Raw genomic sequence first — 22,247 nt, 5'->3', positions numbered from 1 at the left:
AGAACACAGCCAAGTGGGAGTGAAAGTAATCCTATTTTTGGTGTTTTAGAAAGCTGATGGGGCTGATGGGGGAGGGGAGGGGTGTTGGCAAAAGATAAGAGTAAAGATATGGGGGGGGAAGGGGGATGGAGAGGGAAGGAGGAGATATCAAAGAATCTTGGAGGATTTTAAGAAGGAAATAGGATGAAGACATTTGCATTTTAGGAAGATCACTCTGGCTGCAGGGAGAATAGATGAAACCAGACAAATTGTAAGTGGAGAATTGAATTAAATGTTACAGTGGTGCAGAGGATGATGGTGAAAATAAGAGAGGCTCAGACAGAAGCAGAAGGGATAGGAAAAAAAGACCATCAATTTGTTAGATCTGCTACAATCATGGGTAACTCCCAGAATGTCTGCACAGCATCCTCAGTGACTTAAAAAAGATAAAAAGCTTACTGTTATGGAGTGTGAAATAAATGTACGAACCAAACTTTCTAGGCTTTGCATCTGGTTGTGGGACATGGGATAAGGCTGTGTAGGGGTCAAAGGAAAACTTGACCCCTATAAATTCATTAATAAAAATCACTGGCAAATTTAGATCAATAGGAAGAAAAGACATATCAAATTTTGTTATTTAACTTTCTGGGGGAAGGCAGAATATGGGGAAATCACAAGAGAGTAATGTCCCAAATGTGCCAGTGGGGGTGAAAAGCTTATATACCAGTGTTCATGAGAGAGGGAGGATGGGAGGAGGTAGAAGCCCCAGAACAACGCCCTGAGACCAGCTTTCTCTGAAGGTCTGGGGGGACGTGTTGTCACAGTTGAAAGAAGGAAGTCAGAAGTTAAAGTTAGGGAGAGGCACCTAGTATGCAAATGAAAATACTTCAGGTAATCTCACAGCTGCTCTCAGAAAGAATAGACAGTAGCAAAAGGAGGGACTTCTCAGAGGAAGCTGTAAAAAAATAGTCTAAGTGATTCATTTTCAGAAAGGGGTCACTGAACAGATAAAGTTCTCCTTCAGATGATAATGAGTTACCAGCCCTTAATTGTTTACTTCAAATGGATAAACTTGTCTTGGAGATGGTAATGAGTTAATAGCCCTTTATTGTTCTCTTCATTTCCTAATGTTTCTCCTTTCACACGGTTTTGGGTGGGCCTTTTTTGCAGGCTTGTACTGAGCCCTCAGACAAAGAAGTTTCCTATAAGGGGTAGTAAATTGGGGTACTCTTAGACATCATCTGCAAAGATTTTGCACCCCTAATACTCTCAGCCAATGAGGAGGTGGGGGCAGGGACTTGCACACTAGGAAATAAATTGCTTGTTGTAGCACTTTTCCATGTGCCTGCCCGTCAGACACCCGAACCTTGCAAGGCCGTAATTAAAGTCTTGCTTCACTGTACCTTGTGTCTCTGGTACCCTTGGATGACCCTCTGACACCCTTGGATGGGTGAGGGCCTTTCTCACAATTGTAGCATGGGTTATTTGCATTTAGAGTTGTAAATTTCTTTCCACAAACAGCCTTCTAGCCAATCTTGTTTTTCCAGTCTTTCTGACATATGTCAAAGAAATATGGTTTTGTAAGACTGGCCTGAAAGTGCAAATCTTACTTGTTGGGAAGGCTCATCCCGCAAAGACCAGGAGACAGAGATCGCTGCAATCAAGCAAGAGGTTTTTATTCCAGCATGCTGGGGTCGCTCCGTCTTCAGGACAGAAGTGGCCTCAAGCTCTTAACACAAGCACTTTTTATACAGTTTGGTAGGCAGACTTTGGCAACAGGATGAGTTGTACACAGCTTATTGGTCACCTGAGGTGACTTTTAAATCTATTGGTGGCTTTCAGTGGGGTGGTACACAGACAGGGAACTGGGGAATTGAACAATAACCCACCCCTTTTACGATTAGGCCAGGTGGCCCATAGATAAGGAACTGGTTAGACAGTTCCTGGAACTGGGTATACTTTGGGCGGTCATGCCCTTCCTGGTATAGCTGGGCTGTCCCTCGTAGGGACTTTCCAGCCTTGGCCTGAAATGGCGGAGTAGTTCAAAATGGCGTTAGTTATGCTACCTTGTTCATTTATTTGTTTTTTAACAAGCACAGGTACAGAAGCAGATGGCATATGTTAAAGTAAATTTCTCCTCTACAGTTTGGGGCCAAAATATTTTGCTTTCCCCACTTGTTTGCAGAGCTCAGGGCTGTATCTTTGAGGAAACTCTCTTGAAAATGTTGGCAGGGTCAGAGTGAATACTGTGGCCTGAAATGTGAATGTGAAGATATTCATTTCAGGCTTTGGCTGGGGCAAAACATGCCACCTTGTTTTCTTACTCTACCTCTGATAGTGACTAGAAGTCTTCACTCTCAAGTCTTATTCACAGCAGTCTTTTAATGATTACAGCAGTGAGATGAATCTGTTTCTCTTTCTCTTTGATGCTTAAGGATTCAAGAGAATATTGTTTTACTTGTGCTGTGATTCTTTAGGAACATCTAAGGTTTGAAGTGCAGCGGTATTTATCAACAGCACAGGTGTAAGAGTGTGATGGATGGGTTTTCTTTTTATGATGTGGACACTACAGTAAAGGAGACTATGATGAGGACCTGAAAGTCTATGTATTGGGTATCATCTTGGCTGGATAAGCTTAGTAAATCAAATTAGTTGCTAAGATAAAAGAACACATCCAATCTCCCCAGATCATATTCTAGGAGGAAACACCAAAGCCCTGAAACCAGAAATGGTAAATAGAAATTTTTAGAGCCAAATTCCAGCAGTCATTTAGTGGTTGCCTGGTGGAATACTAAATTTAATTTAGATGTGATTTTCCCTGCCGTAAGGATAAAGTGGTGAGATTAAGGGGGTTGGGAAGTAGAGGAGAAAATGACATCTGTGGGTGGTGGTTGAATTTAGAAAAAAATCTATTTGAAACTGATTTTTCCATTTGTGACTTCTTTTAGGAATTTTGGAGCAACAAACTTGAATTTGTAACTTTCATAATACTTCTATTGACCTTGGAATTAACTGTATAAAGTATGTAAATTTTATGCATTTTACACATTAAAGAAACTCAGATGCAGATTTTTCATGGTTAGGTAGGAATTAGGGGAACAGCAAGGATCAAACCTAAATCTCTCTCCAAAGTATCATCTTTCTTCATACTTGAGCTAAAAACTGAACTTTTCTAAGCCTTTTTACTCCCGTTTAAGTGATTTCCCCCTTTTTCTCTTTATGGTGAATTTAGTGATAAAAAAATTCTTAAAGTAAAGCTCCGAGCTCACCTTAAGACTTATTAAAAAGGGGAGGCCACAATGTCCAACTCACCTGTTAGTTGATTGTGGTTACCCTACAAGGCTCTTAGTGGTAACTTCTTTCTCTGGAAATATAATAAAACAGAGATATTTTCAGATCCAGAGATTAAGAAATGTATTTAATAACTCCTTCTGAATGACAAGTCAAGAAATAGTAGGCACTAAGAAAATTAGAAGTGTTAGATGTACTTTCAGAAACACTGTCAGAAATTTATTTTCTTACAACTCATTAAATTTTTGTATGAGAGGGCTGGCCAGTTCAGCTGGTTAGAGCATAGCCTTATACCACCAAAGTCACAGGTTCGGATCCCTGTACTGGTCAGCTGTCAAAAAAACTCACATTTGTTGGACAATTTAACCTTTTGACAGTTGCTCAGTGCTTTAGAAGAAAATGATCGTTTGGTCCTTTCCCAATTGAGGGACAAAAGGAAAAAGGGAAAGCTTGTTTGGTAGGAAGTGGCTCGCTAGAAAGAGCATATTCTCAAGGGTAACTTGGAGAGGCTGAACCTTAGTCAAGAAATACACTTCGGATATTATTTAGAAAGGAATTAGTGAGAACACAGAATAGTAGTGACTGGGGCTCGGATGTGTTAAATAAAAACAATAGTACGCCATGTTTTGTATGTTCCTGCATTAGTCCTCAAAAGACCAGACTGAAATTCAAAATGGAGTCACCCTGCTAAGTTCCATGTTACCAAACCTAAATTAAATTGTGGTCTTCAGGCAGGAGTAATATAGGGACATGCCCCCGAGAAGCTACTCATATTCAGGCTGGATCAGCACTACCACCTGTCTGCCTGGCAGTTAATGGACTCACAATGCACTGGCAACAGCTAAACCACACAACCAATCAGCATGCTACGCTGTCACAGCTGCACACAAGGAGGAGCAAAAGTGCAGATGACCACCATTCTGACCTTTCACCCGTAAAGGACCAGGACAAGGTTAAGGGAAGTAACTTCTGCGCATGACCAGAAGCTGATACTACCTCATTAGGACTTAATTACCTTAGATCCTCCTCGACAGAGGAATATTCCTCCCCTTAGTTAGGACAGAGAAAGACCCCAGTGCCAGGACAATACATAAATCCTCCCCTTGGGAACACATGGCGGGGCGGGGAGCAGGGGAGAAGCTGTTCTCATTTTCTTTATGAGGCTGCCTACGCACACACGTTGGCAGCATTCTCTCTGCACAGCAAAGTGCTATTATTTGTATGTTTGTTGGTCTCTTTCCTTCTGTTCTCGTTGAGTGAGCTCAGTGGGCTGTGGACTTCTTTGGTCCTAAGTAAGGTTTTCCTTACTTGGTTGGATCAAGACCGTAGTGAAGCTGTCTGGTGTCAGTCTGACCTGAGAAATCAGGAGAGAACAGATGATTTCACAAACAAGCCAGTTTAAATCTTCAATAGGCATGACCATTAATTCTCTCTGCTTTAATCCTCACAAAAAAAGATAGCCTGAAGTCATCATCTGATGTTAAATAATCAGTTATTTCTCTATTTCTCTGTCTCCCTGTCCCCACCTTACAAGGACAGTAACACAGACTAAAATGACCCAATCTGCTTTTGGTTCGTTGTTTCTGCTTTCTTCTGTCCATAAAACCAACCTCCTCTGCTGGGCTCATCAGAATACTTATTCTATTTTATGGAATAATGTTTTGCCTGATTCTGGAATCATAATAAAGCCAATAGAGATCTTTAAATTTGTTGTAATTTTGTCCTTTGACAAATTGTTTTGCCATAGATAATAGGTTTTCATGACAGCAATGGACTTACATGTATCTGTTAAGTAAGAATGATTGAAGGCCATTGTTTTGGTTTAAGTTCCTGCACTAGGTCTCAACAGACCAGACTAAAGACCAAAATGGAGTCACCCCTGCTAAAGTTCCACATCAATTAGGTCTGACCTTTGAAGTTAGAAGAAAGAAATAACAGCCAATTTCTGAAATTCTCCAGTTTAAATCTTCAATACCTATGATAATGAGGTTCCCTGTACTTTCATACTTACACAAAAGAGACAGCCTGAAGCCACCTGGTGTTTACTAATCAGTTATTGTCCTATTTGTTCTGTCTCCCTGTCCCCACCTTACAAGGAAAGTAACTTTGAAATGACCAATCCAGATTTTTATTCTCTGTTTCTGCTTTCTTCAGCCTTTTCTGTCTATAAAGCCTTTGTTATTTGTCATAGGAACACTTCTCTGACCCTGTCAGAAATGTTTCCCAGGTCCATCTTCACATTTGATTCCCAAGAAACTTTACAAAATTATTTCTGCCTCGACAGCCTAGATTTCTGTTGACATATTTAAATATAAACCTCCTTATGCTCACATAATGAAAAACTGTAATGTAGTTAATAATCCCCCATGTTTTGCTTCCATAATTATCAGTCCAGGGAAACGTAGGGTTTAGTTGAAAAAAAAGATGGGGGAAGTAGAGGCAAGTAAGGAGCAGAGTGCAATGGTTAAGGATTGCTTTTATCACAGATCCTGTGAGTTAACTTTCCATTTTTAGATGCAATGTGTTAATGCTAATTAGTATTTTGTTTGTGCAAAAGAGTAATGTGGAAAAAAAGGAAGTCTTTGTTTAAATTAAAGATGTTTGTTGTGAATAAAACACAAGAATGTTAAAAACCAAGTAAAATTTTTCTAAATTTATTTATTTTATAATTTTAGAAACATTTAAAATTATTTCTAATCTACCTGCCCAGGGATCCCTTTGATAATAATATATTTAATTCCATTTAAAAAAAAAGAAAACCTTTCTCTTTTCAGCTTCTCTAAATTTAGGTGACAGCAGCTATTCTGGCTTTCATTTAACCAACAAATACTCCTTCACATCTTTTCAAGACTTGGGAAGTGGGGAAAATCTTTTTAAGTCATCATAGGAATAAATGGCTCCCCCTTAGGAAAAAGGTGGTAACAGACAGCTGGCTCTGATTAGTTTTATGTCACATCATACTATGATTCTGTTGTTCATTTTAAGGCAAACTAGTTAAAATTTTAGAGGCATAAACTTACACAGAACTAGATCACTGTCTCCAGTAACACCCAGAGAGTAGAAAAGATGAATGCTGTTGTCTGTCTCCATGAAATGTTAATGACCCCCTGCAGGTTTTAAGAGTCCTGGGAGCCTAGAGGAAAAGAAACATGGACTGGTGAGTTCTCTTAGGGAGGACAGTTACATTAGGAAGCCAAAACAGAAACATTAATAACAACAGCTACTATTGATTCAATGACTTCAAAAAATGTTACTTCTTTAGTATTCATGGCTTCCTTAAGAGTTGGCAATATTTTCATTTTAGAAATGAAATCGCTGAGATTCATGCGATTAGACAGTGATGAATGCAGCATTCAAACCCAGATCACTAAAATGTGCTCTCTCTATAGTCTATGTTGCAAGGTAATATTTGGTTGGTGACTGGAGACCAATTAATCATTCTACGGCTGTGGCTGTCTGGCAGAATTTTTCACTCCCTGCAATTTATCTAGTTCAGTCATGAATCAAAAAGGAGACGTTGCACTGCATTTTTTCCCCTTTGTCCTTTGGAATATCATTTGCAGGTTTCATTCGCAGTGACTATCCCAGGTCAATTTTGGGACCTCTTCCAAGTGTTTCACTAATTTTCTATACAATCCCCCATGATAACATCTTTGTTTTTAAACCCTGTATCACAATTGTTCTTTGTCACTTTCCCCTACCAGACTGTGAGCAAGCCTCATGCAATGTTGGAAAATATGTTTTGATATTTTGATATATTTTGATATATGTTTTGGAATTTTGTCTCTTGCCAAGGCTTGATTTGAAATTCTTTTTAAACCACAGTTTTTAGTATAAACATCATATAAAAGAGGGTTATGGTGGTGCCGGTAAAGTAGTTAGAAGAGTACCTAGAACGTAGTTAAGTACCTATGTAAGGAAAATATAACTTTAACATGTGCAATTTGCTTCTGTACAAATGCTTGCTAAAAACGAGAAAACATAACTAATGCCATTTTAAGTAAGGCAGCTTTTAAGGGGATATGCAGAGGCCAGGCAAGTCCAGGCAGGCCCAGGCACGCTAAATTCCAGGAAAGGAGTAATCACCACCCAGTTCCAGGAACTGACCAGTTCCTTATGTAGAGGCCACCTGGTCACAAGGAAGATAAAAGATTGGGAAATACACTATTCCTTATCAGTGTGCCAGCCCGCTAAAGCCCACCAATAAATCCAAAGGTCACCTCTGATAACCTGTAGACAGTAAACAACTCATCCTGTTGCCAAAGTCTGCCTAAAAAAAAAAAAAAAAAAAAAAAAAACTGTATAAAAAGTGCTTGTGTTAAGGGCTCGGGGTCGCTTTTGTCTTGAATGCTGAGTGACCCCAGCATGCTGGAATAAACTCCTCTTGCTTGATTGCAGTGGTCTCTGTCTTGTGGTCTTTGTGAGGTGAGCCATCCTGACGTGTGGGATTTGTGCACGGTGCACAAGTCTTACACCTAATCAATATTAGTTATCATTATGCAACTTGTTGATGACTGGCTTATTCTATTAAGCTTCCTCAGTAATGTGAAGAACAAGACATGGGAACCAGAAGTTCTTTAACATCACAGGTTTTGGACAGACCTGCTGCCTTTCCTAGCTGTGTGGCCTTGAACTTAGTTGTGATAAGCCCCAGCATTCTCATCTTTGTTTTTTGTTTGCTTGTTTTATTATTTTTTTTACTTGTTAGAACTCTCAACTTTGAAAGGGGAATGGTATTAATATCTCAAAGAATTGTTTTTAACTGTAATAACTTAAAGATACATAACCAGTGCCTGACACACAATAGTCTGGTGTTAAGATTACCCGTGGAGCTTATGGTCTTGTTAGCCACCATATTGTCATTTGTAGCTAATGGCTAAAGTATTGGGACAAGTTTGACCCAAACAAACAATTGCCAGATCTCATCTCTAACTTTGATCCTCAACTCTGTCTAATCCTCAATATAACAGAAGTAATGAAGTCTCTTCATTGGAATGTCCTACCATCACTCAACTCTGAATGTGTTAAGCAGAATTTGACATTTTCACCCTTGCTACTTTAGTGCTGTCATCACCATTGGGAGCATCACTGCTACCCCAGATCAGCTAGGGAACAGCTCTCTTCACACAATTACTGAACAGGCTGCCTGCAGACTAGATTATGGCTTCTGTGGTCACTGTTGGCAGGGCCACAATTTCTTGCTCTATTCCTCTGCTTCCTGAAATATGTGATAACATATTTTTTCTAAATAAATCCATCTGACTTGACAAAGCTTGTGTAGAATCAAGTCTCAGTGCTGATAAGAATTGCAGCTAATTGTGAGTTTTTAGGACTTTTTTGGGTACACTTTGTAAATGATTATTCATATTTCATGTATTCACTCATTAAATTCACTCATTATATAACTCCATGAAGGAAAATGAAAGTATTTGCTTTCTTCTGGGATTCTGGCAAAACTGATTTTTTATTATTTGAAGAAAACTTACAGTATCTATGTAAAAATGATGTACTTTTTCTTTCCATTTTTAAATTTGATTTTTGCTTTTTAAAATTTTTAATTTTTTTCCCATTTTTAAATTTGTGAAAAACAAAAATGCTGTTAACATTTTTGTTAACATTCCCAGATTCTATGTTGTTTTGTAATAAATAGGAAAATAAGGCTTTACAAATCTTAACCATTTCAGCTAACAATGCCCTGAAATTATCGAACACTAGATAGAAAGTCAGTTTGGGGAAAAAGTGGGGGAGCAAATAATAGGAAAAAATACATATTTTCCGAAAGAAAATGATAATTCACAGTTTTATTTTTTCTGATGTTCCACTAGTTTAATATTGGTGCTCTAAGGACATGATCATGTTATCTAATTGTCAGTGGAATAATGTGGTTTTCTAGTGCCAAATTCTGCATCCCACAAGACTAACTGCTGATGAAATTAGAAGAGTTTCTTGAATATTAGAGATTCTGGTCTTTTGGCATGGAAATCAAAGTGTTCAATCACAAAACTTTTTATGCCTAGGATTATCTAATTTCTAGATCGGAAATAAGCAAGGAAAATATTTTCCCAATATGTATTTACATAAAAATCTGTCTAAATTTGCGTGTGAAATGACATTTGTACATAATTTTACTGAGGGCAAACACAATTGCAAAGTAGTTTTGTGCTTCTGATTACACAAAAGATATGTCAAATAAAAATACGTAAATCTAAATAAGTCAGATAACTATTTCTTCCTCTCCCATTTCACAATTTTGAAATAACCTGAAATTAATCTGTGTTCTGTTTTTTTCTACATCTTGCCTTTCTCTTTCTCTCAATTCCTTCTTCTTTCTTATATAAAGTTCAAACTATAAACTAAAACTTGATTGTGTTTATTATATATATTTAATAAGTATAATTGGCTGATTAAAAAAATCAGTTTCATTGAGGTATAATTTACATACAATAAAATGCGTCTCGTTTAAGCGCAAATTTTGATGGGTTTTGACAAATGTATACACTCAGGAAACCAGCACCACAATTAAGATACAGGGCATTTCCGTCAACCCCGAGAAGTTCCTTAGTGCCTTTCCCCAGACCATTTACCCCACCACCAGCTCCAGACAACCCTGGATCTGTTTTCTGTCACTATAGATTAGAATTTTCTTTTCTAGAATTCCATATAAATGGAACCATACTTAATGTAATCTTTTATTTTTGTCTTCCTTCATTCAGCATAATGTTTTTGAGATTCATCCATGCTATTGTGTTTATCAATAGTTTATTACATTTTTTGCTGCTGAATAGTATTCCTTTGCATGTCTGTGTTTCCATTTGATTATTCATTTACCTGTTTAAATAGTTGATTTATTTCCAGTGTGGGGCTATTCTGAAACATTTATTTGCAAGTCTTCGTGTGGGGATATTGTTTTATTCCATTTTCTGTCATTTATAACAGAATACCTGAAATTGGGTAATTTGTAAAGAAACAAAATTTATTTCTTGCAGTTTTGGAGGCTGGGATGTCCAAGGTCCAGGTGGCACATCTAGTGAGGGTCTTCTTCTCGGTGGGGACTCACTACAGAGTCCTGAGGCAATACAGGGTATCACATTATGAATGGGGGAGCGCACATTAATGTGCTTACTTGCTCTCCTTATAAAGCTGGCATGCCACTCCCATGATAACCCACTCATCCATTAATCCTTTAGTCCAGGAATCCATGAGTAGATTAATCCATTTATTAAGGGCATAGCCCTCATGGTCCCATCACCTTCCAAAGGCCCCAACTTTTAATACTGCCACATTGAGGATCAAGCTTCCACATGAGGTTTGGAAGGGACAAACATTCAGACCATAGCATGTATGTTTCATTACTCTTGGGTATCAGGAGTAGAGTTACTAGACTGTATTGTAAGTGTATTCTCAACTTTGTAAGCAACTGTATTTTCCAAGTACTTTGTTATATTTCGCTAAATTTTTTTCGAGCCTGTGGCATGGTTTACATTTTTACTTTCTTGTTTTTTTTTTTTTTCCCTTATTTGGCAGCTGGCCAGTAGGGGATCTGAACCTGTGACCTTGGTATTGTAAGATTGTGCTCTAATCAACTGAGCTAACTGGCCAGTCCTGCATTTTTACTTTCTTGATGTAGTCCTTCTAAGATTAAAAGTTTTAAATTTTTATAAAGTACAATTTTATCAATTTTTCTTTTATAATTTATACTTACTGTGTTCTATTTAAAATATCTTTTTTGCCTATTCTGAGAGTGTAAGGATTTTTTCCTTTGTTTTCTGTTAGAATAACACTAATAGAAATGTCTGCAATGATGAAAAACTTTGATATCTGTGCTGTTCAAATCAGTAGCCACCAGCCATACATGAATACTGAACACTTGAAATATACCTAGTGCCGCTGTGGAACAGAATTCTTAATTAATTAATAAATTTTTATTTATTTACTTTTTTGGCACTGGCCAGTACTGGGGTCTGAATCTGTGACCCTGGTGTTATAAGGCTGTGCTCTAACCAACTGAGCTAACCAGCTAGCTGCCTTTATTTTTAATTTATTTAAATTTAAATAGCCACATGTGTTTAGTGGTTACTATAATGGACAACTTAGGTGTATTAGTCTGTTTCTGTTGCTTATAACAAAATACATGCAACTGAGTGATTTATAAAAATGAAATTTATTGCTTACAGTTTCTGAAGCTGGGAAGTCCAAAGTCCATCTGGTGGTGGTGACAGTTGTTGGGCCCATTTTTAGGAGCAAACATTATCTGTGAGCCACATGGTGCCTCTGGGTGGAGGATGAAGATGGCGCCTGTGGGAAGTAGAGGAGGCGTAACCCAAGATTGCTCCAAAAGGTTTTTATTGGTCCTCCAGTATTTCCGCACTCGTGAACCTTGCGTGATCGCTATGCTCAACATGTTAGTACAAAATGCATGCCCGCGTGATCCTTTAATTGATTGGTTAGTTCATGGAAAGCCCCTACTTGCTTGCTTATATAAATTGCAGTGTAACGGCAATAAAGTGGAACTGCCCTAACAGAACCCCTGCCGCGTATGAGTGTCTCTTTCATGGGGCCGGGTTGGCGGGCAGCAGGCTCACTTTTCCCCGAGATCCCTCGGTCCCAACACTGGGGGTAATCCTGTCAGCTCCTTCTCCTTCTGGGTCTGCGGGAGGACCCCAGGCGTGCCCCCACAGACAGTGACCCAGGGGTCTCACATTACAAGATGGTGGGAGCAGACAGAGAAGAGAGATTCTCTTCTCTCTTCTTTTAAAGCCCTCAGAACCACGCTCCTGACCACCATTGTTAATCCATTCATTACTGCATGGTCTTTTGTTCTGCAATTTCTAATTTTCTGATACTTACATCTAGTGAATCTTTTTTCAAATGTAGTATTTTTCATCTCTTAAAATTCCATTTTTTATAATTCCGTTTCGATCTGCTTTCTGTACGTTTTCCTTCATATAGTTGAAAACAGTCACAATGGCTATTTTAATATTCTTGAGTGATAGTTTCATAGCTTCTGTCATATCTGATTTATTGTTCTTTTGTCTAACTTTACTGCTTCTTGGGGGACCAAAGGGGCTCAGAATAAAGTGGGGGCTTTCTCCCTGACTTTTGCAGAACTCTTAGTGCTTTAGTATATTGATGACTGGCTTTGTGACTTTAGCCTTGGCACAGACATTGGTGTGCTCATGATGTCCTAACCAGGAATGACAATGACAGGAACTGATCAAACAGCTTCATGGGCATCAGACTTTGTGCCTGAGGGGAATATGAGCAAAAGTGAAAGAATATATAGATGCTAGGTATTGTCTGTAACTGACAGGCTGAAGTGTGACTCCTTTAAACATTACCAGAAATATTTGCAGCAGTTGGATAAGATGTTCTGAAAATATAGGTGGAGGCAAAGCCTCAAACTTCGGTTTCTTTGTATTGTGACTTTGTATCCACAGATAAAGATTTGGTAACACATATAATTTTAAAGTAAGAATGTGGTAGACACTCTTGATTCCCTCCCTAAAAGGCATTTCCCCTTTTCCTTTTCTAATATAACTTTTAGATTGTTCAGGCAGCAAATGCATTCAAGCCCAAAGAAGTATTTTTGGATTAAGTGAATCATGGCAATCCTAACCCATTTGCCAGCTCTGAACACTTGGACATAAGGGGAAATCTGCCAGGAGGTTGTGGTCAAGACTTTCTGCTCTGACAAGAGAGCAGCGCCGGGCAACTTTTGTTGCTCCTTCTCAGCCTTCCTGCTGTGATTCTGTCATCTGGGGACACAATGCCTGGAGATGCCATTTAACACCCATGAGGGGAAAGTGTTTTTGATACACTGAGGATGGTAGAAGAGAATGATAGAACCTAAACATGTTAAACCATCTCTGGGACTTCCTGCTTCTAGGATTCTTGTTAGCTCAACGGCGGATGATGTCATTTTAAAGTGTTAAGCCAAAAATAAATAAGTAAATAAATACATAATAAAAGGTTTAAGCCACTGTCAGTTTATCTTACTTATATCCAAATGTGGCCTAAATGTTACTGATACAATTTGTAGCAAGGAATCAAAAAACTTATCACCAGATTTCTTCCTCATAAAACATCAACTGTTAACCTGTTTCTAAAGTCAGTGAATAAGTTAAACATACAAATAATCGCACTATATACTTGCAACTGAGAATGATGCATCTCAAAGGTGTTTTTTTTTTTTTTTTTCTGCTAGGTATTATTACTCTAGTTTACTATTTCCCAAAGTGTGTTACATGAAATGCTAATTTTTAAAAGGCTTATCATGTCAAATATATTAGAGAAATGGAAGAACAATTAAAGTTTAATATGTTTTTGAATTTCAGATCTTCTTGGAGTCATGAATATGCTGATATACATTGAGAAACTCCAAAATGTAGACAGACATATATTTCTGAAACTTGGGTAGTGAATCCTTTTGCTTAAACATCCTGTTGGAGTAGTGTTCTTCGGAAACAGTAGTGTCCTTGAGAAACATTGAAAATATGGTATTAAATCTTTAGCAGACACAGTTGATCTTAAATAAAAGCATAAATAACAAAGCAACAATGGAAAAGCAATGAAAAAAATATTGTTTAAATGACTGATCGATTGTACCAGTAAGAAAGATAGAGAAGCCCATGCAGCATAAGGCTATTGCAATCCTAAATTAAAGAAAGAAATAAGTGTCCAGGAATACAAGAGATTCTACAAGGATGATGAAAACTTTATATATATCAAGAAGAGAAATCTGGTACCAAAATCAGTAAGACTCCTTGATCATGTTTAAAAAATAGGCAGTCAGGGGTATGAAATAGGAGAGACTCAACTGACCCTTCGTGTCTGACTTTTTGAAAGATGTGAAGGAAAGTTCTCGAGTTTTCTTCTGCAGTGAACCCTGGTTTTCTCGTATAAGCAGGTGAGCTCCCTAGCCCCACACCAAATAGCCAGCCTTGACATCTGAGTCTTCAGATGCCCTTCCTCCCTCGAATTTGCATTCTATGCTAGCCCTGACTCTGCTGTGGCTTCCCCAAATCACAGCCTGGCTGCATTCGGTAGTCTCTGTGCCCACTTCCAGCAAAGCTCATCTACTCAGTGAAGAGGGGTTTTAAGCTGAAAAAAAGCAAATACAGTACCAAATTACATAGTAGGTTATAAACTTACAAAATTCATTATACCACATGATAGTGCATATTAAAACAAAATTTGAAGAGAGGGTTCGAAGGACTTCAAATTCAGAATGAAGTATAAAGGGATACTAGAATATTCACATGCAATCATCTTCCACAGTGTCCTTCAGGACCACATCTGAAAGAAGTGTAGAAGAGCCAGCTGTTTTCTTACAACTATATAAAAAAAAAAATAGGGGGGAGAGAGAGAGAGCACAAGACAGAATATATCGGTTATGAAAAAAAAAGAGGGTGAACATAACATTTATATGGGAGTACTTTCAAAAGTCAAATGAAGTCCCATATTGTTTGTAGACTTCAGTAAAGAGCACGGGAGTTGGATGAACTTTGAAATGAGGACAATGTTGTCTTTAATGTTGCTGCAAGTGACACAACACTGTATTTTAATCAGTGTGTGGAGAGAGTGGTGAAATCCACTTGGATGTGGCTGTGACTGGAAAGAATGACTGTAACCCATCATAGAAGGCCACAGCTCCCTCAATGTTTATAGCCACCAAACACATCCAGTATCGAAAACTCAACCTTATGAACTTCAGAATACAATTGCTTTATTTTAAATTCAAAATTAAATGTGGATGTCTATAGTTTTTGTAAAAGAAAGGAAGAAAAGGGAAAAAAGAAAAGAAAAGAAAAGGAGTAAGTTATAGAACAATTTTATAACTTTTATAATTTTTAATAATTTTTATGATTTTTTATAATTTGTCGAAAACAGCCTGTCAAAAAGATTGTATGTTTGGGAGGAAAATGTTATTGGTATCTTTAGAGAAATCTCACAGAGAAAGTTTACAACCCTATGAACTAAGTAGGACAAGTATTTTTATCTCATTTTAGAGAAGGATGCTGAAGATGCTGTCAGGGACTTAGTCAGTAGAAGAGAATATGCTGGAACTTTTATCTTTTAATTCCCAGTGCAATATATTTTCTTGTCAATTCTGCTGCCTCACTCTGTGCCACGTCAAAATATCCTTTAGAAATCCTGCTTAAATCTATGTGGGCATTGGAGTGTAAGATAATATTACTAAACATTTTAGTTTTAACAGCCTTTGTACAGGTGCAGCACATAGTGTAGACCCCTCATTTAAACAGTAAGAACTTAACAGTAAGATTATTGGTATGCATATTGACTTCTTGAAGTAATCATTTTTCTCAGTTTTGAACTTTATCACAGCATTCTTCTTTGGATATTAAGATTAGAAGATATTTGATTATTTTTATCAATATATTTTAGACAATATAGCACATTTGTATGAACTTTGAAGCTGTTCCCTCTGGGGATAACAAATACTTTTTTACTTGGGTTTTCAAGATATGAGAATTATGGCACATCTTCTGTAGCTTTGTATTCCAATAAAGAGTCTGAATAATCGTGATATTGAAGGAAGATCATATTTGGAACTGATTTTACTTCAGCTTCTGCTTTTACAGAATATGCATTTATAATTCCTCTGAAATGCATATAATTCCTCAAATCTTTGAAACAAAATTAAAAAGTATTATGAATAGAGCCTGAAGGTTAGAATAAAAGGTAAAAGTTAATTGTTAACTTTTTTTAAACCTTGCTTAGACATTTGTTCAAACATATCAATTGTACTATCTTTGAGACAACTAGAAAATTGGAATATGAAAAGGTACTTCATAGAAAGGAAATGACCAATAAAAATATAAAAATATGCTCTAGTTCATTAGGCGTCAGAGAAATGCACATTAAAACCACAATGCTACACTACTATACTCCCACAAAAAGGTTAAAATTCCATTTCTAGGTATATATTCAACAGAAGAGCGTGTATTAGAGTATGTTCATGAAAAGACCTGAACAAGAGTGTCTATATCAGCACTGTTCTTAAAATCAGAAAACAGAACTATCCAAATGCCCAGCAGCAGTAAGGTGAATAAATAAATTGTGTTATAGCCACACAGTGGGCCACTATCAAGCATTTGAAATAACCAAGTAAACAATGTAGATAAATCTCACAACATATTGAGCAAAGGAAGCAGACATAAAGGATTCAATACTGTACATATCTATTTATATAAAGTTCAAAACCAAGCAAAACTAAAGTATGCTGTTAGAAAACAGAATGGCTACTATGGTGGAGGAAGTGACTAGGAAAGAGAATGGGAGGACGTAGGGGAGCTGGTTAAGTTCTGTTTTAGTTAAACAGGGGAGTTCAATTTGTGAACACTACCAAGCTGTCCACTGATGATTTCTGTTCTTTCCTGTATCTAGATTATACTTCAATAAATGGTTAAAAAAAATTCCGCATGTGCATCTTTGTTCCTGTACCCTAATGTACCAGTACCGTGTCCAGCACACAGACCTCACTACCCATGCTAAATGAAAGGCACATGTAGCTTGATCAATTGTCGATTTAAAAAAAGAAAGAGTTCAGCCTTGCTTTCTCAAACCTCAGCTATAACCTCTACATGTAAAGATCCTGAAACTGTGATTTCTGTGGCTCACGAAAAGGAAGAATCTACTCCAAAGAAACTGGGCAAAACTGTAAATAAGAAATAAAAACATGTGGAAATTTATCTCCCCCTCAGCTTTACGGATGTTAATGATAAACCTTATTGTGTCTTATGCTACAGAACATTTTTGTATAGCTTCATAATGCCAGTTAAACACTGGCACCATTTGAGGACTAATCACTTAAAGAAAAGGGAATTAAATATTTGAAGTGTAGACATCACGAGCTTTTAAAAGCCAAAAATTTTAATGGCTCTTCAAACTAGAAATGAAAATGTCACTGAAGCATTCCACAGGTTTCAATTTCCAATAAAGTAAATATTGATAGCTATAACCCACATAAAAAAAAGCTCCTTGGGGTCCTCAGTAATCTGTTTTTAAAACGTAAAAGTTTCTTGAGACCGAAATGTGAGAACACCACTGTGGATTACCCCCAGCCTTGATTGGTTCATGCATATTGCTGTGCCATTGTTATGGAATTCCAAGCCTTCACTTAGATCCTTGGCTGAGACTACGGTAGTGGTCCTTCTTACTCAAGTTTTCAGTGATCTGAGGAACTTTGACCCTGAGGAGGAAAGTTAACTTGTTTCCTCCTTGACATTGTGGGGTTTTGTCTATTTTGTTTGTTATCATTTTTTCTTTACTCTTTAAATTTTTTTTCTCATTTTATTATTTTTTCCTTTGTTTTCTTTTTTCTCTTTTTCATTCTTCTCATTTTGTCTTTTTTCTTTATTTTATTTCTTCCTCTTTTCTCTCATTTTTTTCCTTTTCGAAAATTTTTGTCTGGCATTGTGTCTTGATTTCATTATAAAGATCAGTTCATCAGATGGACTTTGGAAATTAGTTTCTTTTGAAGTGATTCAGACCAAGTTTCTCACCAGCTTTTCTCAGTGTTAAGCTGACCTTGGGATACCTGGACTCCAAGCCCAGGAGTAAGGCCAACAGATTGTGGTGCTTGTCCAGCCACGTCCCCTGAGCCATCTCTGCTGATGAAGAGACCCGTGTTGGCAGCTACCAGTTTCTTAAGACCATGGCCAAGAGTGACTTTCCCAGGGAGAAGATGGCCCAACACATTCTGACTGGGAGAAAGGTAGTTGCAAAGATTATTGACAAGATCAACAGAATTGCAGCTTCCAGAAACTATCCTGTGAAGTAAGAAACATGAAGGTTTTGAATCAACCCAACATAATAAAATTATTTGAAGTGACAGAGGCTGAGGAAACACTCTACCTTGTCAAGGAGTATGCTAGTGAAAGAAAAGTGCGAGTACCTGGTGGCTCATGGCAGTGGGAAAGGGCCCTAAACTAACCTCCACCAGATAGTGTCTACTGTGGAGGACTGTCACCATGAGTTTATCGTTCATAAAGACTTAAATGTGAAAACCTGCTCTTAGATGCTGACATGACTATCAAGATTGCAGACTTTGGCTATAGCAAGGAATTCGCCTTTTTGCAACAAGCTGTCTTCCTTCTGTGGCAGTTTTTATTCTGCCCCAGGACTTTTCCAGGGCCAAAAGTAGGATGTATCCCTAGGAATATTCTATGTATACTGGCCAGCAGGTCTCTGCCTTTTGATGGATAGAATTTTAAGAATCTATGGAAACTGGAACAGAAAACACCATATTCCCTTTTACATGTCCATGGAGGGTGAAAACCTGCTCAAGAAATTTCTCATTCTCAGTCCCAGCCAGAGAGTTACTTTAGAACAAATCATGAAAAACCTATGGATGAATGTAGTCATGGAGATGATGAATTAAAGCCTTACCTGGAGGGCCGAGCCCGTGGCGCACTTGGTAGAGTGCTCTGGGAGCGCGGCGACGCTCCCGCCGCGGGTTCGGATCCTATATAGGACTGACCGGTGCACTCACTGGCTGAGTGCCGGTCACAAAAAAACGACAAAAAAAAAAAAAAAAAAAAAAAAAAAAGCCTTACCTGGAGCCACTTCTTCACGACATATACCCCAAGCAGATTGAGTCGATGGTGTTCATGGGTTACACACAGGAAGAGACCCAGGACTAACTAATGAGCCAGAAGTACTATGAGGTGATGGTCACTTATCTCCTCCTGGGCTACAAGAGATCTGAGCTGGAGGGCTACACCATCACCCTGAAGACTTGCTTTCAGCTGATCTGACCAATATCCACACTCCTTCCCTACTCTACAAGGTAGAGCATAGCATCTTTGCCAACTCCAAACAGTGGACTTTCAGCCAGCCTGCAATTTTCACCTTTAATTCCTACCCTAGGAATACTCAGAGAAGTAACAGAAAATGAGGGGCTAAGAAGTATCAGGAGTCAGGGCAGAAGGCTAGCAGCACAGTCAAAATGCCTTTCAGCACCCCTACCCAGCCTGGAGGAGAAGAAGAGCATCCTTGTCCCCTCCAGGAACAGCAACCTCTCCACCAACACAAATCAAAGCAGAAATGCCATGCTTTTGGGGAGGACCAGCCTTGGCCAGGCCATGATTTGTAATGGCAAAGGCAGCCAACACTGCCAGGGTCTGGGGCCTCCATGGCTTCTGCTTCCCCCAGAGTGTCCCTGGCCCAAAAGCCTGCACTACAAATCCAAGTCAGCTTTGGTGCAGCCCAGTTGCCAGGCCTCTGGGCTGTGCCCCACAGAAAGTAACTGTCAGGAGCTGTAGCCCAGCACATCCCCCAAATGTGTCCCTGTGCCTCCACTTCCTCTCATAATAACATTAGCAGCAGTGATGGAACCCCAGACCGAACCAAGTTCCACATGGGTATGTCCAAAAGAAACTGTCCACCCACACTGGGCAGCTAGGACACATGTGAACAGCAGAACCTGCCCAGGGGTGTGACCCCAGCCTGTCTTTCTGACAACAGCCAGGGCTGGTAGGGGGTCAGTGGGAGATTCTTCAACAAGTTTAAATGCAGAAATCTGTGTTTCATGTTTGTCAGAAGGAACCTGAGTGAACCTGAAGTCAAAGACCTAGTGGAGACACTCAAACCTCATGTAATGGGAAACAGTGGTTAAAAAAAAAAAAAAGAAATTTCCAGAGGTGAGTCGTACTCACTGCACTCTCCATGAAATATGAAGATCACGAGCTCCTCCTGGAGACCAAGGAGATGATGTGGGTTGGCAAGTGCTGGAGGCTAACTGCTGCCAGTGTGAGTCGAACCAGAAGTGTCCTGAGGTCCTCTTGGCTCAGTGCTCTCAATGTGGCTTGATTTAAGTGGATATCCGGCATCTCCATGGCCTTCTAATGCATTGCCTCCAGAATAACCAATGAGCTTAAGCTTTATAAGGCTGCCAGGAGCTGCCTGCAAGACAAGAAGAGAGGCCAGAGCACTAGCTACCCACTGGCCACGCTACCCACCTGGGTGAAACAGCAGAGACCAGACTGGCGTGTTTCCCAGGGGTTCTTCTCTCCTCCCCTGCCCTTCTCCATCTCTTCTGTGTTTGTCCAGGATGGGAGATAGTTCTTTATGACAAATGATTCATCTAGTCATTGTGAGAGAAGAGGATCTCTAATTTCCTCAGCGGAAAGGGGCATAGCGATTAAAAGACATCTCGATGACATCAGAGTGGCTGGCTTCTGCTGCTTCACCACTTACCCACGCAGCTGCCCTCCACTGAAGAACCTTTGGCTCAGTGACGTAAGGGATAAAGATGATGTCAGTCCTCTGATGATGAATTCTAAATTGGCATTTTAATTCACAGTGTAAAGCCACAATACACAAGGATCATGAGCAGCCACTTGTGCATCTAAGTGTTTCTGCATGTTCTGTTCATGACAAAATCATTGGATTTTTTTTTCCTCGGAAAAACACTTTTGGGACTTCCAGTTTCCAGTTAAGCATGTGAGAAACTTGGAAGTCATGACTCCATCCTAACAATAAGCACAAAGCAGGAAAAACTGAAAAAATCAACAACTCTTCTTTTATCCGTAAGAGAAATGAGAATTAATCTACTGATTTTATCCTCAGAAAATGTGTATCAGGGCAAATTACGGTCTCCCAAATTGGACAGACTGGCAGGTGAATACAGAGAATCGCAACTTACTGGAGCAGAAACCCACTAGTAGAAACCTCTCTGGGAAGTAGTGCCAGCGGAGGAAAACCTGAGATATTATCGACGAGTTGCTAGAGGCTCAGTGTGGACAAGTCTGAGAGATAAACACTCTAGGGAATCAAGTCATTTTGGCGGGGGGGCCCACACTTTTGTGATTTTTCTCTCACAGTGAATGTCCAGAAAAAACCCAAACCCAAAACAAACAAACCAAAACAAAAGCAAAAGGCCACTTGTGCTTCCAGCAGAGGGAAGGGAAAAAGACAATTTTGAAATCGCCAGAGAATTCTGTTCTTAACAAGGTCTGCTCTCAAGAGAAATTATTTAACCAGAACCTAATCTTCTGTGGTTCTATCAGATCCTGACTAACTTGGGGTAGAAAAATATTCAATTCCAGCCCTCTCTCACCACCCTGTTCCACCTGAGGGGGTGGGGATTGGGGGACAGAGAAACACTTGTGAAGTTCATAGTCCAGAGGCGCAGTATCCCTAAAAGACTGGACCTAATTATAGGACTATAGAATGCGTCCCTTCCACCCACACCTTACCATCAAATCACTAAAGTCCTGTTTACAGCAGTTCTTTTTATCCAGTACATCATGTCTGGCTATTAAGAAAAAAATATGAGACATACAATTAAAAGGCAAAAACACAGTTTACAGAGACAGAGCAAGTATCAGAATCAGACTAAGATATGGCAGGAGTGTGAAAATTATAAACCTGAAATTTAAAACAATTATGATTAAAATGCTATAGATGCTAATGAATAAAGCAGACTGTGTGCAAGAACAGATGGTCAATGTAAGCAGAGAGAAGAAAATTCTAAGAAAGAACAAAATAGAAAGAGTAGAGATCAAAAACACTGTAACAGAAATTTAGAATGACTTCGATGGGTTTATTAGTTGACTGGACTTAGTTGAGGAAAGAATTTTTGTGAGGATATCTGAATAGAAACCTCCAGAACTGAAAAGCAAAGAGAAAAAAGACTGGGAGGGGGGGAGGGGGGAGAACAAAATATCCAAGAACTGTGGGACAATGACAAAAGGTGTAACATATGCACAATGGGAATACCAAAGGAGAAGAAAGAGAGGAAAGAATAGGAGGAATATTTGAAACAATACTGATGGAAAATTTCCCCAAATTAACATCAGAGACCAAGCCACAGATTCAGGAAGCTTAGAGAACACCAAACAGGAGAAATGCCAAACAAAAACTACACCTAGACATATCATTTTAAAACTAGAGAAAAGCAAATATAAAGACAACATCTCAAAAGAAGCCAGAAGAAAAAAACCCCTTACCTG

The 22,247-nt window shown here is 38.8% G+C and overlaps 1 pseudogene; it reads left to right on the top strand.

Moving 5' to 3' along the window:
- The first annotated feature begins 4,096 nt into the window (after positions 1 to 4,096).
- LOC134379071 (serine/threonine-protein kinase MARK2-like) lies at positions 4,097 to 19,963 on the top strand (annotated as a pseudogene).
- The last annotated feature ends 2,284 nt before the right edge of the window (positions 19,964 to 22,247 follow it).

Source organism: Cynocephalus volans, chromosome 5 (genome assembly GCF_027409185.1).
Source record: "Cynocephalus volans isolate mCynVol1 chromosome 5, mCynVol1.pri, whole genome shotgun sequence".
Classification (NCBI taxonomy): Eukaryota; Metazoa; Chordata; class Mammalia; order Dermoptera; family Cynocephalidae; genus Cynocephalus; species Cynocephalus volans.
Note: the sequence above shows the minus strand (reverse complement) of the source record. Positions and strands in the feature narration are given on the sequence as shown.